Source organism: Eufriesea mexicana, unplaced genomic scaffold (genome assembly GCF_001483705.2).
Source record: "Eufriesea mexicana isolate 0111107269 unplaced genomic scaffold, ASM148370v2 scaffold1837, whole genome shotgun sequence".
Lineage (NCBI taxonomy): Eukaryota > Metazoa > Arthropoda > Insecta > Hymenoptera > Apidae > Eufriesea > Eufriesea mexicana.
The window spans coordinates 690,875-702,606 of record NW_016909955.1 but is presented as its reverse complement, the minus strand read 5'-3'; the positions used below and the strand labels follow the sequence as shown (position 1 = coordinate 702,606).

Below are 11,732 nucleotides of genomic sequence, written 5' to 3'. Positions count from 1 at the left end.
GAGCGTCGTCTTTCGCCTAGTTTCTCGCCTCGGCTTTGCCCCGAAGATCAAAGTGGCCCACGGTGTCCGCTCGCGAATGGCTATTCTCTCGAACACCGGCCCGTTTCGACAGAACCGACGACGGCCAAGGGAGATTAGCCGCGTTCGTGTTCGGAACGACCAGGCTCGTCGCGGCGCGTGGTTAATTAGCAATTATTCCGCAGCCGCGGTCTGCCGTCGCTAATCGAGTTTCCAACTACGCGACTCGATTCGACACACTTAAACGTGGCCGGACGCGACTGCGGGACCATCTATTCACCGGTTATCGAGCCGTCCATCGGAAACCACTGTCGCCGACTGCTGTTGTGCTGCCTTAGCCCTTTGACCGGCATCACTTTGTCGCCGGTGCCACGAACGCTGACGCGTCGATAGCCCACTGCACCCGCCGTCTTACCCTCGTGCGGACTCCGGATGGCCCGCATCTGCCGCGAATCGCACACAGACCGCGCCCATGCGCCACTTCCCATCTCGTAAGAACCATCCCCAGGAGTGAAACGATTCGAGAGATTCGATTCTCGCGACTGCGACTGGAAAAAACCGGAAAAATACCAGGACTCCGTGGCATCGGCTGGACATTGACCAGCTTTCCGAACGAACGCGATCGTATTCCGGGAACGTGGAGGATAATAGTCGAGCAAGCCTTCGCGAGTGCTGGTCGAGAAGCTTCGTCCTTGCACGATCGAATAGCCGTTCCCTGGCGTGAATTCGCGCTACGTCGGAGCAGCGGCATAATGCGGGAACAAAATTGAACGTCGCGTTGCCGAACGGACAGGAAACGGGTAACGAATTCGGAGAGAGAGAGAGAGAGGGAAGAGCTTTGCAGGGAAGCTCGCTGTAATCCGTAGACAGGCTGAGAGAGCGAAACGTTAAAAGCGGAATGGCGCGATTTCGTCCTTGGGTGAGGAGTGCGCCGCTGCTTTGCTAAGCGCCGGGCCAAAGGGTTTTATTACGAATTACCGCGAGCGCGGCGGTTCATTGATAGAGCAAGTGGTCGGAGGCCTCATTTGCCAGGGTCCGACTCTATCCTGCCGGCAGGAAAATTACGAGTCGTCGCTTTATTCGTCGGTCCGAGGCACGGGTTCATTGTGCCAGCGTCCCGCTCGCATTCCGATTTCGTTTCGGGCACGAGACTCCCTCGAATGGGTCCGCGGCGATGGAACGCGCGAGCAAAACAGAAAACGCGATTACGCGCGGCGAATGAGCGTCGCGCAGCTGCCAGATATTCGCCTCTTTCGACGTTCCCGGCCTTTATTTCCCTAATTTCGCGCGATATCGCGTCCCGGGGAAAATTGCGCCAGTGTTTCTCCCTCGTGAGACGCATTTTTCTGCCCCCCTGGCCGGAGCGAGGGTAACACCGCGAGTACCGGCTGCTTCGAGGACCCTCGAGCACGCGTAACGATCCGAATTATCGGGTTAATTAGGTTCGAGAATAATCGCGGCGACGAAGAGACGCGGGAACGTCTCGCGATTTTCTCGCAGGACGAAAATGACCCTCGGTCCCAGCTGTGAAACGCGAAGCACTCGTGATCTGGGCCAGAACGGCGTCGCGGTGAAAATTCATTAGAAAGCACCGCGAGAATCTAGAACGACACTCGACGTCGCAACAAATCGATTCTTCCAATTACAGCTGGAATCGACCGGACCTATTTCCCAGCCCATTTTCTCTTTCGCCTCCTTCCTACCCCGACCCGCCTCTCTACACACGGCCTACACATTTATCTGTCCGCTCGACCGTTTGCCTCCGTATCTGCCTATTTATCTTTGCCACTCTCCCTTCTCCTCCATTCTCATCCATTCTCTTCTTCGTGCCGCCCATCGCGTCTACCGGTACAACGAGCTCTCGCGTATTTCGAGACCAGGCTGATCCGCGGATGATACGGTCCGACTCGTCCAGGGACGCTCGAGTAATTAATAGCCGTGGACTATGGGAGGAGCGGACTGAAAGACGAGTCTCCGTCGCGACGTCGACGAAGAAGTTCGCTACTCCCGTTGCTCGTGGGTGGGTGAAAGATGGCCCCGGAGTTCGATTAATAGGGACGAACGAGCGCACGGGGTGTAAAAGGGATTCGGGCGTATCTCGTTTGCGACGACACGCTTCTCGCGTCAGCGAGCAACCAGATTCCAGCGCGTCGAGATGCAACGCCATTACCTCGGCTAAGTGAACGCGAGGCGTCGCGAGGGAAAATATTTTTTCCAAAGTCCGAAACGTCGTCGAGCATCAACGAGATAAAAGGGGGGCCAGAAGCGTACGAAGAGGTTTCGGAAGAACGAGCACTTTTGTCGCGCGAGGGTGTCTCTTCCATATCGTACGTGACGTTGGCAGCTGCATTCGAAGAGGGGAAAAGGAGGCAGCAGTCAAGGCCACGCGAAAGAGTCAGGTAACGCCGCGAGGAATCGACAACGAGGTCGAAAATGGGAAATGGCCGAGTCGGGGGTGGCTGAGGAACGAACCGGCGACTCAGGCGTCGCGGGGTTCGTTAATTTTTCGCGCGATCGAATTTCGCGAAAGCGCTTGACGGCGAAATAAAGGCACGCGGGACCGGAAGCTAGGAGGGAATATGGCCGGGGTACTTTCGGGAATTACGATGGACGCGATCGTATCGACGTCGCGAAGCGATAGTCAAAGGCACGCTGCGTATCGCGGTGAAAGATTACGCGAGATAAGCTCCCCCTTCGTACCGGGACAGCCCCTTTAATTAGTGCTCGAAGCTCTTTTCCGCCGAGTGGCCTGGGTCGAAACGCCTCGGCTTTAGAAAACCTCGCCACGGATATTCGACCCAGTTTTTCGAGTATCCGTGCCACGGGAAAAATGCACAGACGTATCTAGGCCTACGGCGACCCGGTTCCTTCTTCCTGGTCGACGGCGTTCTCGACGCTCCGACGGACCTTTTCCTCCTTTACCTTTCCTCTTTCCCCCCGCTTGCCCCCCGCTCCTCTGCAACCGCGAACGACCCCGGGAAAATAACACAACGAAATGGAAGTGGAACGAGGAACACGTTCGCGATATTCAGACGACGAGACCGCTCGCGATTATTTAGCAGAGTCGTATCCGACCTACGATCTGTTAAATGTGAAAGTTCAGCCTCTCGTTCCCCAACTTGTACTACGCGTGGGTGTCTTCCGGGTCCTCTCGCGCCGGGTTAATTTCGCCGTATCCGACCCTCGTGCTGCGAGCCGATAGCACGTAGAAACGGTACGCCCGTCCGACTTATTCGCGAGTCGCGCTACTCGAAGACGCGCTCCGCCCGGTTCTACTACTCGCGGTATCCGCGTGTCGCGCTTTTCGCTCCATCGACGCGTTCCCGGCTGGAAAACGGAGACCGCAAGGAGAGGGAACAACGGAGATTCCATTATTTCGGGGAAATACGAGCTTTCCCATTGCCGATGGCGGATCGACGAGCTACGAGACATTCGTTGCAATCGTGTTTATACAAGTTTCCGCGATCGGAGCGATCGAGTTGGAAGAGCTTTCCGCTGACAGTCGTAGGGAATGACGAACGATTCCGAAAAAGCCCTCGAGAACGCGACGAAAGGCAGACGTTCGATTGTAATCTGAAAAACTTTCACGGTCAAACTACCCCCTGCGATCTTCCGCGCTTGTTCTCCACCCGATGTTCCTCCGTAGATCCTAACCACGGCGAAGATTAACGCGGATCTTCTCGCAAATCGAGCCCCGGCTTGCCAACGGAATAAACGATCCGGTTATTCCCCGTCGAACCATGCAGTGAGATAAATCTCGGAACGAGACCGCCCCTTCTTACGTTCCTTCGCAACGCTAGCGATTCGAAATCTCGCTTACGCGTTTACCGGGCAGTTCGCTATAAATCGTTATTTCGATAATTCATCGCGCGAATCGCCCGAGCTCTGGCTCCGTCTGCGCTATAAATTTTAACTATTTTGCCTGCGGCTCCACCACCAACGGATGTACCATTCCAACTTCCGCGGACTTTCCCATCGTCGGCTCAAACATCCGCGTCGAACTTGCGCGACTTACGCGCTCGGATTCCTTTTACGTTTCTCGCGACTCGCGATAACCAAATCCCGGCAATGAATATTCGCCTTTACGACGCCGCGAAACCTACGTCTTTCGACGCGGCTGTCGAGTCGAAATCGAGCAGGCCAAAGGAACGACCGAGCTCGTATCGAGCTAATTTTGCCCGATCAAAGGGATCCGTTCGGAAGCTCGAGAAAATATTCGAGTTGGAGTGCAGAACGCGTGGGAGGAACGTTACAGCGAGCGCACTTGCGGGCTGCTGGAGAGTCGCGAAAATTGTGCCGCGAGGTTACGAGAACCACGAGGGAAATATTCCCTTCGTCACTTTTTACGCGCTCTTAAACGCGTGGGTGGTCTGGCAGAGGGTGCGAGGAGGGTGCGAGGAAACCGCGAGGAAGCCGCGAGGATAAGAAGCGCGACAGCCGGAAAACGAAAGCGGCGGTGAGAATTTCGTTTATGCAGATGCAGTCAATTATATCCTGTCTGCTTATTTGACATCGTCGGTCCCGTGTGCCCGAGCCCCACCCCTATCAGCCCTCGACGTTCTTGCGGGGCGGCGTTGCACAACTTGTCCCGAAATACGTGGCTCAGCCGAGGCTGCGCGACCTGGCAAGATTAGTTATTAGATTACAAGGCCGGCTCAGACCCGCTCGGTAATGGAATAGCTATGGAAATGGGAACAAAGATGGGGCCCAAGCGCTGTCGGATGTGGAAACCTTGTGGCAGCAGTTGCAGCAACCGCTTCATCCCTATCCACCGCGAGCCACCATCTTGCTCTCGCCCGTTACCGTACACTCCACGAATCCACCGACGAATCTTAATCGAGCGACGCTGTCTCGATGAAGACATCTCCGCGAACGTGTCAACGATCTTGCCTACGAGTAATTCCCGTATATCGATCTCGTCTTCGTGATTGATAGTTGCCGACTACTCTCTCTCTCTCTCTCGATTAATGGCCACGACGGGCCGATACTTGCACCGATCGAACGTTATCGCGCCCAACGATTGCTCGATTATTAGTCGCGGCTGCCTATCCTGTCATCGTTGTGCAACGGAGAACACGCGAGAATGGAGACCAGCGACGATGAAAGGGACGAGATAGGAAACTCTATTCGACGTCAGGTTTTAGCGCGAAGCAGACAAGCCGAACGATTCGGCGACGTCTCCAGACGAGGTATCGCGCTCGCGACTCGCAGGAGCATCGGGAAAACGGGATTAGAGATTACGCGCGGGAACCTAGGAGCTCCGTCGGTGTTTCAAAGTTCGTCCAAGTTCCCGACAAGCTGCTTCTTGTCGCGGCGATATCGCGAAGGCGTCTTGCCGCGAGGAAGCAAGAAAATTCGTCGCTGGAGAACAAACCGGTGATTCAGACGTCTCTGACTCGTCGACGCTCGCGACGGAGAATTGGCGCGGAAGCGGCTAGACTATGTCGGAGTACTTTAATCGCGACGGATCCGTTCCTTCGAGCGAATCGAATAATCGCGCGCATTATTTTTCATCGTGCCCCGCAATTCCCAGGATTGCCGACTCGTCCGCGGGGAGCAGAGTGGATGAAAGACGAGGTGCGAGGTCGAAAGCACTCGGTTTTGCAATTCATGAATCACTAATTACTCCGCAGACTCTCGTTAACAACGAAACTAAAGGACCGCCGGGACTTATCGATTCAGACGGAAATTCGGAGGTGGCGCGGCAAGGGCGGAATGTAGAATTTAAAGGGAAACGACGACGGACCCGCGACGGAGCAAGACGTTTAAGCGAGTCATTAATTGCATTAAGTAAAGTGCGGTCGCCTCGACGAGAGACGCGTAGCTCGGCTAACCGACACGGATAGAAGGTTCGCGGAAATTTGACCAGGAATCTAACGAGTCGCGCCGCGAGTTTTCCCCGGGCCGAAATCCGGATATTTGCGAATCCATTTCCAAGTTACGCGTCATCCGGGGCGAGCGTAATCGCGCTTAAGCGGATTCGGATCGTTTGAACGCTCGATCTGGAAGACCAAGTCCAGGCTCCGCGTGATCGCGCGTTAACCGTTCCCGGAGATTTCGCGAATCGTCCGAGATCTTTTCCCGTTTGCGATAAGAAGAGCCACGGGCTCGAGCGAATATCGAAAACGTGGGAATGGTCGATTGGACGGGGTCGGAGGATGAAAATCGATCCCGATGGTTTGACGTCCGAGTGTAAAATACCCGGGGTATCCGCTAATCAAATACTCGGCGCGTCCTCGGCCGGAAATCACGGCGGAAACGGAAATCTTGGATCGACGAAGCGTTCATCTCGATCGTGGATAGAGATCGCGAGCGACGGTTCGGAGGAACACCGAGAGCCATCTCTGCGATAAGGGTCGGAAACGCTGGAGAATCCGCAGAGTCACCTTCGAGCGCGTCCGCAAGCGCGTCAAGGACGAAAATTCAATTTCCCGCTATCCGAACGGCGACACACGGACCAACTCACTTTTCCACCGGACGCGTACCTCCCCCTGTCCCCGTATCGCGTGTAAGAAGCCCGACCAGAAGAGATTCACGAGGTAGGGGTGGTAAGAAGAGACGAGCAGGGAGCGCCCCTCCAGCGAGGGAAGGGCGGCGAGAGATAAACGAAAGACAAAACGACGCAGGTGTTAATGATAGAGAGTACGGTGCACCGTTTAATCCAAATACGCGAGTTTCTCGAGAGCGTATCCGCGGAGCTGGTAAGGTAGGGCAACGCGGGGGTAGGGAAATATTTCGAACAATGGCAGCGCTGGCTGGGATCGCACGCGAAGGGAAAAGCTGGAGCATTAGTCAGACAAGAGGCATTCGTTTGCGAATGAAGCGACGCGAGATATTAAGTCGTTCCATATATCAAGGCATTTCAAAGAAATAACAAGGTCTTCGAATGCAAAGAAGGAGGCCAAGAAGTAGATAAATAGAGAGGCGTGCGCGGAAAGATGAAGAGACCACTGTGAGTTCAATCGAGCGCGCGAATCCTTTGCGCGATCCTCCCACCGCGATCCTCTAAATCCTCTTCACTGCTGGATCCACCCTGCTCGCGAAAGCTTCCCGAGCTTCACCGCCGTAAACAGTGCCGGCTTGTCTCGCTGAAAAACTGCCCGAATTTTCCTCGACTCTATTATCGGACGCTCGTTCCCCAAACTCCCCGTTAACCTACATAAAATCGCGAAACTGCGCAGACTCGATATAATACCGACCACACGGACTGCCTAATTTCCGCAGGCCAGAGATCTCCGAGTCGCGGAGAACGCGGCGCGCCATTGATTTCCCACGTTCGTTGCTTTTTCCGCAGAAACGAATTTCCCAATTGCCAGTGTGCACGACTCTCGCGAGACCTCGCACGTGCCCCCCCTTTTATCCGGGCCAAGTCGAAATTCGTTTCCGCGATAATTCACCGAAATATCGTGCCCGTGTCCCAACGGGTCAGTAATTTCGTAATTTGAAACTTCCTTTCCATGTCCGAATTCGACGTTCGTGCGACGTACGCGGTTCCCCCGGTTGGTTTCGCTGCTTCTCTTTAACGTCCCCGGTCCCAGGGCCCGCGTATACTACGAGCAGCTATTTGTCTGTCTCCCGTCAAAAGCAGTCTGCAACGTATTGTTTATAATTCGGCAAATGGCGGCTGTTCGGGGCGGCACCGAGAGGGATGCCGGTTGTTCCCAGTTGTCCCCGGTGCAAGGGTGGGACGGAGACGAGACTCGCGCCGCGTCGCTACGCGTCGAGACTGTCTTTCCTCGAGACTGGTAATCCAAAACCGAGAGAAATCGGAGAGACAGGGCTCGACTCGAGGACCTTCTTCGAGGATAACCCGCTCGTGTTCCGCGCGTGTAAGCATACAAACCGCCAGCCGTCGCTCTCGCGCTATATTTCGACCGAAAACAAACAGCCCCGTGTTTCGCGCGTTTACACCAGCCAAGATGCAGCCTCGGGAAAGGGGAATTTCGGGGAAATTGCGTTTCGACGCAGTCACGATGTATCGTAAAAGCCGGTGCTTTTCGTCCCTGGATCTCGCGCGGCATAAAGGACGCGGCGAAATTGAAACACGAGAACCGTGGCGATGCGCGGATATTTCGTTAACGGGATAGCTGCCTCTGATAAATAATCGTCCCCGATGAAAGGCAGCTCGAGCGAATTTACACGGAGCTAATTTATACGCGCGACTATTGTTCCAAAGCCCGTCATCCTGATAAACCTCCGGCTACCGTTCCGAGTACCCCGACAGGCCAGAGTTTATCGCGTTTGCCACCGACGATCGTAGTGCCTCCGCCATTTTCGAATCACGGAGTCAACTCGCCGGGCCCTTCCTCCGCGTCGTTTACGCGGTGACGGAGCAAGGTGCAGCACGGGAACAGGTGCAGCAAACTCGTTTCACCAGGCTCGATCGAGAGCTCTCGCTCCTCGTTTATCGGCTATCTCGGTGACGTCGAAATTAGCCGAACGAAAATAACGCGAAAAGTTATTTGGGACGGAACGAGCGATAGAGAGCGGAGAAAGAGAAAAATCTGACGGAACGCAGTATTATTAGAAAAGTTGAGGCGCAGAGTCAACATTTGCCGCGGCTAGAGCGTGCTCTCTCACTCTCCGTTTCGGCCATCGATTTCCTCTTTCGAATTTATTTCCGACCACTAGGCGCTCACCGCGAGGAAGAGCGAAAAATTTTTCACCCCGATCCAACGCTCTGACTCTCTCTCTCTTTCCGGCCTTCTTTGAAAACAACCGCGCGCAGAGTCGCGGAAAATTTCAGAAATTTCCAACCCGCCCTGGTTGACTGGCCGACGACGCGACTGATAAATCATTGGGAAGAGGTCGGGCAAAGAGTTGGGAAATTCGAAGAACCAAGAACGTTGCCCGGGGCTTAGGTTCGTAAAGCTCGCATCCGTTCCGCGCGACAGGTTTGTGCTGCAGCTCGACGGTTTCCACCGGTGCATCAACGCGTCTCCCTTTCGCGAGTTTTAACGGTATACGGAGATGACTCTGTCCCGCGAACGCGACGTTCCCGAACAAAGCTGCAGGCGACAATGCGGAACGTTGGCGAAAGCACAATATCGTCCAGGCTGGTTCGCGAACAACGACTAAAGCGGCCTGAATACGCCACCGTCCGGCCATTTTTAATTTCTTTCCCCTGCCATTCACCGCCTTACGATCCGCCGGGCGCTTCCCGTCTCTCGCCATAATCGCGTCTCTGGCACCGGATGCACCGGCAGGGGTGCAACGGATAAATACATAAATATCACTTTGCGCGGAAGCAAACTCCGCGCGAGACAGTCGCAATTTACGGCAACAAAAATAGCGGGACGGAGAATGGCGGAGGGGACGACGAAGAGGGTGGCGGAGACAGAGGGGAGACACGGGAAACGGATGCGACGCGGAAACGAGGAAAAACGTCGATGGATGTTTACGTCGGTTTCGCAGGCCGCCGCGCGGGAAAGCGATCCTGGCTCCTTTTGTCGAGCGCGAGCGTGTAAACGGAACGCGACGTTTCCAGCGGGAGTAACGAAGCGATATTCTCTCTCGCGTACACCCGCGCCGACTGCGATAAATGAATAATTTCACCGAGGAGGACGCTCGTGCATAAATAACCAGCCGATAAGCCGCTTTACGCTGCAAACACCTGTCGTTTTCGACGGCGACGCCAAGAAAATACGCGATATATCCCTCTGCTGCGTTTATCACCGCGGGTATAGCGTGGAAAATGGCGCTGAAACCGGTGCTATAACCAGCGAGTAGACCGTAGATGTCGCGCGAATGTCTCGGTAGAACGAGCTATGAAATTTGACGGATAAACTTGGCAGGATACAGATCCGGCGGAAGGATGCAAAGAAATGCTCGCGAGAGAGAGCTTTCCCAAGCAGAGTAAAACGCGATGTTTGAACGGCTCGCCAAAGTGGCTGCGTTCCTCGGAACACGCGCGTGTGTATCCACGTTCCGCGGCTCTGTACACCGGAGAGAGTTCCCCGAAGAGGGCCAACACATCCATCTTGAAGGGAAACAAACAATGGAAAACGATGTTCCTCGAGTTGAGTTTGCGATTCGTTCGAAGCGGCAACGGTGGAGTACTGATCGCTGGTAGTAGCATCTCTCGGCTACTAATTAGTCAGACTATCCCCCAATTACAGAAGCTCGAGTAGAAGGCAAATTAGAGATGCCGGATGGAAGCGGGATGGACTGTTTGCCAAATATTTGCCGGCCAATAACGATTAGCTTAATTCCGTCCGGTCTTCCGTGCTTCTCCGCGTTCCTCCGTCATCGCCGAGAGGTCGCAACGGCATTTGCTTCCGTTCTCTTCGTCGTACGAACCACGTATATCAGTTGAAACGTTTCAAAGAGAGAGAAAAATGAAGAAAGGGATAGAAATTTTACGATAATTCTGGCTGTCGGAGAGTGAGGCGTTTGCGGAGAGGAGGAGAAGAAGAATAATCGGCTTAGTTCTCGGGAACGCGTTCGGTGCCATTAAATAACGGCACTTGCCAAAGAAGATCATTAATCTATCGAAGTGCCTGTCGGAAATCCCGTAAAACAATTTCCAGGAAAGAAGTTCGCGGCTGGGAGGCCCTGCTCGTCTTTATTTTCCGAAAGTCGCACGCGCGCGCGGTTATTTCGACACGAGCCAACAGCCAGGCGGTCGATATTTTATCGTGAAAAGCGATAAAAATGGGCGAAGCGAAGTGGAGGAGAAAAAGCACGGCGGAGGAGAGACGGGAACAGGCTAACAAAAGGGATTCTTTCAATTAGTTTGTCGACTCTCGAGATTCCAGTTAATCGAGTCTCCTCTCGGACGTCTGCTACTCTAATGATCGTTCAAATCGAGAGAAACGTCGACGGGTTTCTCCATTATGCAAGAAGTTCGACGCATCCATATTGATAAGCCTTGTTCTCGAATCCGTCGTAACGCGCACTTCGAAAACGTCCGGATAAATGCACCGCGAGTCCGGGTGGAAAAGCCCGTGGAAAAGCTGGGAAAGCTGCGAGATCCCGGGGAGACTCGACGCGCCGGCGAAAACTTAATAAGCCGGCCGATATACGGGAAATTCCCCGCGCAAGATCTCGGCAAGAACGCAATCGCTGGGTAAACATTCCTGGAATTTTCCGGCAAATAATTGCCAGACTCTATGGTTCCGAAACTTGGTTGATCTTTAACCGGCGGGAAATTGGTCGAGCGTCGAAGCGTTGGAATGCAGGCGGAAGAATGGTCGGAGGTGGAGCAGGTTGAGAGGAAATTAGTGGCGGGTAGCGGTGCACGCGCGTTCGAAAGGTGATCGAAATTTCGGATTCTGGAAACGATCGGCCGTGAAGCGTGCTCGAAACTCCGTGTAATTAAAGAAACACCGATGGTCAGTCAGCGGCTGTTGAAAAGTTTCCGTGCTCCCTTCGGCCACTTCAGCCGCTGACAATGAGTAACGAGTTTCGAGCCATTAGAGAAAATGGAAGACGAAATAACTGGCCGGACGTGGTTCCACCTTAAAAACTCGACGGGGAACAAAAAGGTAGCTGGCCGGCTCTCTATCTTTCCACCCTTCCACGACGTCCGAATGCACTTTGCCGATGAGGATACGATTGCGCGCATCGGTCCTTGCAAGAATTCTTTCCGGTTCCAGCTGCGCGGAGAAGCGTGACGAGATCTCTGGAACCGCGAAAAAATGAATCGGCAAAAGTGTCGCGGGCACTGACGATTATCTGGGTCACCCTTTCAGACCGATAAAGCGACCGGCGGG

At 54.4% G+C, this 11,732-nt stretch overlaps 1 protein-coding gene across 1 annotated transcript in view; it reads right to left on the bottom strand.

Moving 5' to 3' along the window:
* The window catches only part of cpx (synaptic transmission protein complexin), a 196,271-nt gene that overhangs the window by 150,754 nt on the left and 33,785 nt on the right, over nucleotides 1-11,732 (bottom strand). The gene's annotated exons all lie outside the window — the stretch shown is intronic.